The sequence below is a fragment of the Cavia porcellus genome, unplaced genomic scaffold (genome assembly GCF_034190915.1).
Source record: "Cavia porcellus strain 051 isolate PalLab524CR breed Dunkin Hartley unplaced genomic scaffold, mCavPor4.1 scaffold_9, whole genome shotgun sequence".
NCBI lineage: Eukaryota > Metazoa > Chordata > Mammalia > Rodentia > Caviidae > Cavia > Cavia porcellus.
The window spans coordinates 21476908-21485853 of record NW_026947492.1 but is presented as its reverse complement, the minus strand read 5'-3'; the positions used below and the strand labels follow the sequence as shown (position 1 = coordinate 21485853).

Genomic DNA, 8946 nt, shown 5'->3' with positions numbered 1-8946 from the left:
TTACATACAGGACACTGCAGTGGCATTTGCATGCAACAGTTCATGCAGCACATGTGTGTGGTTGATACTGCTGCTGTCTTTGTTTTGCATTTGGGAACCTGAAAGGCGGAGCTAGATAATTTGTACTGTGTGTTCGAGTCTTGGTAGGAACAGAAACCCCAGAGTCTGTGTCCTGAAACATGACTGTACGTTGTCGGGAGCCGAGCCAGAGGACCTGCCTAAGCAGATGAGGCCTGTAGGAAAGAGCGAAGCCTTCAGTAGATTACCCCTCCCATCGAATGATGCCAAGATGGCGCCCGTTTCCTACTTCCGTATTCTTACCCTCAGCTTCTTCCTAGTTACAGCTGATGTCCCCCAATCAGACTTTGCCACGCCTTGTTACCCTATAGGACAGGACTATAGATATAAGGACAGAGCAGGAGGTAGAGAGGAAGAGAAGACACGCAGACCATAGAGAGTGGAGGACTACGCGGGGTTACTCAACAGAGAGAGCCCCACTGGAGAGTCCGATCAGGGAGGAACGTTCCGGGGACGACCTGTGTGGAGAGTCAATAAACGCGACCTCTGTCTCTGCATTCTGGTGTGTCGTGTGAGTCAATTCCCCTGCCGGTCGGGGGTTCAGAGGCCGCGCGGCGCATTTTGGTGGCCCGTACGGGGAACTGATCACCCCCGTACTGCAGAGACAGACCGCTTTTGGCTTACCACACGGCAGAGGTCGTCGGCCAGGTAAGTTGGGAGTACGCCTGGGCCCTGGGTGGCGCGCACCTACAGGGCAAGTTTCTTAACTCCCCTGGTGTACATACGCCAGGTATCGAGGTGAGCAGATCTTAGCCACCCGAGGGTATCTTTTGATAGAATATGGGCCAATTACCGAGCAAAGAGGCTGGGGATTTAGCCAAGGCCCTTAAGAGACTGTTAAAAACAAAAGATCTTGGGGTAAGTCGTGCCACTCTCGAGCTGTTTATTGCCGAGATTGACCGGATAGCCCCGTGGTTCCTACCCACGGGACGTTTGACTTTGCCTTCATGGGAGAGGTTGGGGGGGGATCTGGCCTCTGCCGAGCTCGGCGGGGACTTATCCCCTTCCGTTCGCCCCTTGTGGGAGATGATACATACCTGCTTAGAGAAGGAAAACGAGGGTTTCCCGCCCGCTGTCCATGGTGCAGGTATCGAAGAGGTGAGAGAAGCCTTCGAACGGGCGAAAGCTGAAAACTCTAGGGAAGGTTCCCTTCGGGAGGAAGACCCCAGGGGGGAGGAATCGGACTCGTCTGATTCCTATTATGAAGAAGCACAGTCCAGGAAAAGCATCTACGGGGGTCTCCGACGCGAGCTCCGCGCCATCTCAATGGGGGACGCGGAGGGAGAAAAAGAGAAACCCTCTGCTGACCCCTGCTGGCGACAGGAGAAATTACCTTCGGCCCCACCTTGGGACCTATTTCCGGAGGCGGTGCGCCGTGAGGAACTGTGCCACCAGGGGGCGCAGAGTGAGGTTAGGAGACTGGCGGCTACTATCGGTCCCCGCCCATCGCCACCGTCCTATGCTGAGCCGCCTCGGGGTTCAAGATACTTCCATGGCTCGCTCTGGCGTTCTAAATGGTGGGCGGGACCAAGGATGCCGGAACCAGGGATAGACGTGGGCCCCTATGGAGTGTACCCCATACAAGTTGCCCCAGGCCAGGGTAGGAATGTGTGGGAGCCTTTTGACCTTAAGCAGATAAAAGAGTTGAAAAGCGCGGTCACGACTTTTGGCCCCGAAGCTCCATACACGGTGGCAATACTAGAAAATCTCTGCTCTATTCCCCTTACGCCTGGGGATTGGGCCCAATTGGCTAAGGCCTGCCTTCCAGCTGGCAGCTATCTGGATTGGAGGGCTTGGTATGCTGAGTACGCAGCAGAACAGGCAGAGAGGAATGCTGCCGGGGGTCATAGGGGATGGAGCAGAGACATGTTAACGGGGGAGGGGCAATATGCTGAAGATCAAACGCAGTACCCCAGTGCAGTCTACGAGCAGATCAATACTATTGGAATGCGAGCCTGGAAACAGGTAAGCGGCTCTGGGACCGCATCCGCATGCCTCTCTAAGGTAGTTCAAGGCACCGCAGAACCATTTGTAGATTTTGTGGCTAGAATGCAAGATGCAGCAGAAAAGATTTTCCCTAGTAAGGAGACAGCTCTACCACTGGTCAAGCAACTGATTTTCGAACAATGTACTAAAGAATGCAGGGCAGCAATCGCACCACATAAGAACAAGGACTTAAACACCTGGATAAGAATTTGCAGGGAGATAGGGGGCCCCCTTTCCAACGCAGGTGTGGCCGCCCTGCTCGCAGCGGCTACCAATAACAAAATAAAGGCCAGAGAGAGGCCCCAAGGAGGCGCCTGCTTCACTTGCGGAAAGCTAGGGCATCTGAAGCGTGAGTGCCCCCAAAGGAATCGCTCCGGCGGATCCGTCCAAGGGGGAGGGGAGATTTGCAGGCGCTGCCGGAAAGGAGCTCACCGTGCTGAGGACTGTCGTTCCATCTTTGATAGTGACGGAAACCGCTTGAGTGGCAGACAGCTATCAGAGACAAAAAACGGCCAGAGGGGGCCCCTCCAAGGAGTGGGCCCCCGGACCCTGAAAATGTCCCCTCGAGACAGCCAAACCTCACAAGAGCCACGCTCGGCTCGGGAGGACTGGACCTCTGTGCCACCACCAGACTCATACTAACGCCTGAATTGGGTACCCAAATCGTAGAAACCCCATGTTGTGGACCGCTGCCTGAGGGGACAGTTGGACTGGTGTTGGGTAGAGCTTCAGCTGCCCTGCAAGGTCTCATTGTTGTCCCCGGAGTCATTGATTCTGACTACACAGGCCGCATAAAAATTCTGGTCCGATCCCCTAACGGAACTCTGGTCATTAACGAGGGAGATAAGATAGCGCAGCTTTTGTTGCTCCCCAGCCTTCACGGAAAATTCCCCTCTCAGCAGAGGATCAGGGGCGGTAGGGGACCAGGCGCGGGGTCGGGGATTTTCGAAGGGCTGCATTTGACACTTGACAAAAGACCCATGTTATCATTGAGAATAAATGGGAGAAAAATTACAGGGCTTTTGGACACTGGGGCCGATCGGTCTATCATCTCTAAGAAGGACTGGCCCTCTAGTTGGCCCACAAATACAGCAGACAACACACTTCAAGGGTTAGGGATGGTGACAGCTCCTCAGGTTAGCGCCATAACCCTGCCTTGGTGTGATGAGGAAGGCCACCAGGGTCATTTCCAGCCTTTTGTCCTACAACTGCCAGTGTCTCTGTGGGGGAGAGACATCCTTACCCAGATGGACGTCACCCTTACATCCAATTGTTCTCCTCAGGCCAAGGGCATGCTTAAGAATCAAGGGTATATCCCCGGCAAGGGCTTGGGCTCTGCCCTACAGGGCCAGACTTCCCCTGTACCTATGGAGAAGAAGGAAGGCAGACATGGCCTGGGTTTTTTCTAGGGGCCACTGAAGAAGTTCTCCTACCCACCCTGATTAAAATCACTTGGAAGTCCCCAAGTCCAGTTTGGGTACCTCAGTGGCCCCTGCCCAAGGAGAAGCTCTCAGCACTAACGGAAATAATAAAAACCCAGCTTCAAGCTGGACACTTAAAGCCGTCGACTTCCCCATGGAATACCCCCATTTTTGTCATCAGGAAGAAATCAGGCAGATGGAGGCTGCTCCATGATTTGAGAGCGATCAATGCGCAGATGCAACCCTTAGGGGCAGTTCAAAGGGGGCTTCCGGCACTCTCAGCGATCCCAAGACATTGGCCAGTCTATGTCATAGACCTTAAGGATTGTTTTTTCTCTATTCCCCTGCATCCGGAAGACACCCATCGATTTGCCTTCACCCTGCCCACGGTTAACCAGGAGAGCCCTGATCTCAGATACGAATGGGTGGTCCTACCTCAGGGTATGGCCAACAGTCCCTCTATGTGTCAAATCTATTTGGATTCCTTGCTGACCCCTATACGAAAAGCCTTCCCCAAGATTAGATGCGTTCATTATATGGATGACCTGCTTATCAGTGCAAAGGAAACAAAAATGTTAGAAGATATGTTAGGCCAACTGGTCAAGGCCCTGAGAAAGGCTAACTTGAACATTGCCCCTGACAAGATTCAAGGGGGAGAAGTGGTGACCTACTTGGGTGCCAAACTCTCCTCTACTCTGGTTTCTCCGCAGAAGGTAACCATCAGAACGGATAATCTCACCACTTTAAATGACATGCAGAAGTTATTAGGAGATATAAACTGGGTCAGACCTTACTTACATGTCTCCAATTCTGACTTAAAGCCTCTGTTTGATCTCTTGAAGGGGGACCCGGACATTGCCTCCCCCAGAGAGTTCACCCCAGAGGCCAGGGTTGCCTTAGAGAGGGTTGAAAAGGCCATAAGTAGAGCTACTTTACAGAGGATTGACCCAGGACAGCCTTTCGAAATCTGCTTGCTGCAGACCAGATGTCAGCCCACGGCGGTGATTTGGCAAAAGGGACCACTCCTGTGGGTGCACCCTAAGGTCTCACCTGCCAAGGTCATTGAACACTACCCGGAATCAGTTGCTTCTCTGGCATTGGAGGCGCACAGTAGAGCGATCCAACATCTTGGTTCCCCGCCTTATGCCATTCGGGTGCCCTATACTGCTTCTCAGATAAAGACCCTGACCGCCTGCCTGGATACTTGGACCATCTTGAGATGCGTGTTCCCCGGGGATATAGATAATCAATTTCCTAAGGACCCCATACTACAGTTTGTTACTCAACATCCGGTGATATTCCCAAAGATCACCGCCTCCGCACCTCTTGCTCATGCAACAACTATCTATACTGATGGGTCGAAAACCGGGATAGGGGCCTATGTAGTCTCAGGTAAGTCTCCGGTTACCATACAGTTTGAACCAGATCAACCACAGGTGGTAGAGTTGTTGATTGTACAAACAGTTCTCCAAAAATTTTCAGAGGCCCTCAATATTGTTTCTGATTCGAAATACGTTGTTAATGCCCTACAGGTCCTGGAAACTGCGGGCCCAATCAAGCCAACCTCTAAAGTAACAAACTTGTTCTTATCTATCCAGGCATTGCTCACGAGTAGACACCATAAAGTGTTTATCACTCATATAAGAGCACATACGCACCTACCGGGGCCCATGGTGCAGAGCAATGCGGCCGCGGATGCGGCTACTCGCCCGCTATGGATTCTCAATATACTGTCCCCACTGGAACAAGCCCGTCAATTTCATGACAAATTTCATGTTAATGCCAGGACTCTTGCCAATACATTCCATATCCCCAGAGCAGATGCACGCGACATTGTGCGACTCTGTGGCTCATGTGACACCCATTCGCCTGTAGTGTCAGTCGGAGTTAACCCTAGGGGGTTGACCCCCGGCGACATTTGGCAGATGGATGTCACTCATGTGGCAGAGTTTGGTTCTCTAAAGTATGTTCATGTCTCCATAGACACCTGCTCTCATATAATCTTTGCGTCAGCGGAAACAGGGGAAAAGGTGTCTAATGTGATTAACCACTGCCTGGCAGCATGGGCAGCCTGGGGAAAACCCAGACATCTCAAAACAGACAATGGCCCAGCATACACTGGGAAATCTTTTGCAAAATTTTGTGAAACCATGCAAGTCCAGTTAAAACATGGAATCCCCTATAACCCACAAGGACAGGGCATCATTGAGAGAGCCCATAAAACCCTCAAAAACATCTTAACAAAACAAAAAGGGGGAATAGGCCACAGCCTGACCCCAAAAGCAAGACTATCCATGGCACTGTTTACATATAATTTTTTGAATCAAAACTGCAATGATCGCTCCCCGGCGGTGGAGCATTGTAGCCCTTCTCCCGCCAACAAAGGATGGGTAAAGTGGAAGGATGTCCTAACGGGACAGTGGATGGGCCCGGATCCAGTGGTCAGCTGGAACCGAGGCGCGGTTTGTGTGTCCCCACAGGAAAAGGAACCACTGTGGGTACCGGAGCGATTGATAAGAAAGACTCCAAGCCCCACAAAGGAAGAAAAAGGAGAAGGGGACCATAATGCTAAGGACCAACTTGACAACGCAGAAGGAGAACAATGACACCCTAGCCAAGGCACCGAACCACCTACTGCTGGGTGTGGTAATGTATACTCTGGTATTCCTCTTTGGGGTCTGCCTGGGACGGAGCGCCTTCTTGTTTGCTCATGCACCGCGCCCTGTCAACTGGCATAAAATATGCCTGGCGGTACTACTGCTGATTAACGGTGCTTATGCTGAAATAGTATGGGGGGCTACATCCCCCAGCCCTGTCCATTGTTTCAGTTACATCTCCAACCCTCCCGCGAACCTATGCCCACAACTGTACAGCTAGATTGCCATGCCTTCCTGATGCCCCGATTACTTCCCATGAGTTCAATATCACTGTGCCCCTCTCTAATGATATGGTGGTTTTCTCCACCTTTAAGCCCCCAAATGCTTCCTCGCTGCCCAACTGGATCATGTTTACTGAGGAAAGCATCAGTTGGGGACCGAGAAAGACAGGTGCCTCTGGATGGCATCCTTCTTCCCCGAGGAGATGAGTGATGGAGTCAATGACGGGTAAGGCGGGAGGGGCTCTCCCGACCAACCTAAGACAGACCCCACTCTATTAGGGTCCTCTCATGGAGCTAAGTTGTTGGCATTGAGATGCGAGACCAAGGGTACTGCAGTGCCACCCGCCCCAAAGCTGGGGGGAAGGCAGGAATGAATGTCTATATGCATCCAGGTTCGGTTCACAAAAGCCTGGCCCTGCGAAAAAATGAACCACTCACCTCAAGCATGGTCCTAGCGCGAGGATATGCATCGAAATGAGGTGATGCACAGCGGGGTATAGACCTCTACATTCTCTCATGCCGTGGCCTACAAAGTAGGCCCACTCCCAGGTATCTAACAACATCATACCTTGGAGGGACCCTTAGATCCACCGCCTTTAATAAAGAAAAAAGGGGGAGATGTCGGGAGCCGAGCCAGAGGACCTGCCTAAGCAGATGAGGCCTGTAGGAAAGAGCGAAGCCTTCAGTAGATTACCCCTCCCATCGAATGATGCCAAGATGGCGCCCGTTTCCTACTTCCGTATTCTTACCCTCAGCTTCTGCCTAGTTACAGCTGATGTCCCCCAATCAGACTTTGCCACGCCTTGTTACCCTATAGGACAGGACTATAGATATAAGGACAGAGCAGGAGGTAGAGAGGAAGAGAAGACACGCAGACCATAGAGAGTGGAGGACTACGCGGGGTTACTCAACAGAGAGAGCCCCACTGGAGAGTCCGATCAGGGAGGAACGTTCCGGGGACGACCTGTGTGGAGAGTCAATAAACGCGACCTCTGTCTCTGCATTCTGGTGTGTCGTGTGAGTCAATTCCCCTGCCGGTCGGGGGTTCAGAGGCCGCGCGGCACAGTACGTTATCAGTACTTACTCTGAGCTTACTTACTGACACTGCTGGCTATCGCCCAGAATAAGTTGGGGGCCCTTGTCCCTCAAAGACAGGCTCTGGGTTAGCCCTGGGACCCCACAGCCAGACAAGAGTTTCTCCCATGGATGCTGAATCACATGATTAAATGTCAACCCCCCCACGCCTCATTTTCCTCTATAACTGATTGCTGATTCCACTGTCTGTGAACTTTAGCATTGTAATTAATGTTTCGTCTTATTGAGGAAATGAACTGCACAAATTCACTTTCTACTGTGCACTACATTTCCTTCGTACAACTAAATTGCCTCTCTGTCACTCTGGAGGGGGCACCTGGTTCCCCTACAGCCAAAAAGCACTGTCAACAAGTCTGATTTCCCTTTTTTTTGTGCCCTTTGTGTATGACAAGCTTTTTCTTATTGTCAATTTTTGGACTTCCTTGATCCCTGAAGTGACCTTTCTCTGATGGTGCTCAGTTCTGTTGCAGAAAATGCCTGAAGACCCAGAGGCAATTTGGAATTCTTGATCAGTGTCTCTTTAACCAAACCCACCTCTCTTTATGACATTCTTTGCTAATACCTGGCATAGGGAAGCACAGAGTCAGACATACTTTGAAGAGCTGTATATGCTCTCCTCCCTACTCTATAATAATTCAAGGTGGCCTGTAAATTATATATATATATATATATATATATATATATATATATATATATATAGGCTCTATAGACATCATGTAATTTAATAATCAGAACTCCAAAAATTGGTGCTGTTAAGTGCACTTTACAAATAAAGAAAAAGAGATTAAGAAAGATGAACTAACTGGCCCTTGGCACGACAGACTCAGGACTGATGCTGGGCCCATGTTCCCTCTGCTGCACCACCCTAGCTCCATCAGGATCTCTGAGGAATACGAAGCCAGGAGATGTATTTACACTTCCACCAAGTGTTAACCAGTATTGCAGAACTGACCCCAATTTGCACAATCAGAAGTTTGGGCTGTGCTTAGGGTCCTGCTCCTCCCTGATCACTTTTTAAAGCCTATTGCATTTGACCTTCTTCAGAGCAACTGTTACCTGCCTGAGAACGTGTTAAGACAGCACAGTCAAGGTTTCCTTGACTATATTGCATCCACCTAGAGGAGGCAAAGAGGAACCTGGGGAAGAGACAGAGTACAGAGAATTGAGTGTTCATGCAAAATTTTTGTAAATACTCTTCATCAGTTTCATCAAAACCTCAATTAAGACCTGGGCATTTGTATTGCAAATACTCCCAAACAGAAAATGTTAGTGATTCATGATGTTGAGTATTGTTTTATATCTATTAGGCATTCATATGCTTGCTTTCGAGAAATGTGTATTCAGTAGACATGTCACCCACAAAGATTTATAATTATTGTGTTGATCAAAAATAAAACTAAAACCAAGCTCTCCATTTTTTGTTATATTCATCAGGTAACACAAGGATGAGCTAGGGAGCATTCTCCAAATTTTACACATGTTAATCCA

The 8946-nt window shown here is 50.3% G+C and overlaps 1 long non-coding RNA gene across 1 annotated transcript; it reads left to right on the top strand.

The window, feature by feature from the left end:
* The first annotated feature begins 5887 nt into the window (after positions 1-5887).
* Positions 5888-7366, top strand: LOC134477644 (uncharacterized). The gene is made up of 2 exons (XR_010049731.1): positions 5888-6131; positions 7181-7366. It is a non-coding gene; the product is annotated as an uncharacterized LOC134477644 (long non-coding RNA).
* The last annotated feature ends 1580 nt before the right edge of the window (positions 7367-8946 follow it).